The sequence below is a fragment of the Crocuta crocuta genome, unplaced genomic scaffold, assembly GCF_008692635.1.
Source record: "Crocuta crocuta isolate KB4526 unplaced genomic scaffold, BGI_CrCroc_1.0 scaffold944, whole genome shotgun sequence".
In the NCBI taxonomy this organism is placed as follows: domain Eukaryota; kingdom Metazoa; phylum Chordata; class Mammalia; order Carnivora; family Hyaenidae; genus Crocuta; species Crocuta crocuta.
The window spans coordinates 627716-628063 of record NW_027528243.1 but is presented as its reverse complement, the minus strand read 5'-3'; positions in this window follow the sequence as shown (position 1 = coordinate 628063).

Sequence of the window (348 nt, the reverse complement as noted above, 5' to 3'; positions counted from 1 at the left end):
CACGTAGGAACAGCTGGTTGTCATTGTCACAGGCACTGGCACAGAGAAGGGCACTGTGCCATTTGGTAATCTGGGGGCCAGGGGGGCTACAGGTCCTGCAGCACCTGGACAGACCTACACAAGGGAGAACGCTCCGCCCCAAATGGCAACGCAGAAATGGCTTGAACCCGGGGCNTTGATGGTGGTTTTTTAAACAATTTTTTTAACTCATTTCTTTGAAAATGACACCCAGCGCAGAGCCCAACGCAGGGCTTGAACTCACAACCCTGAGATCAAGACACGAGCTGAGATCAAGAGTCGGATGCCTCACTGACCAAGCCACCCAGGTGCCCCTGCATTTTACAGTTT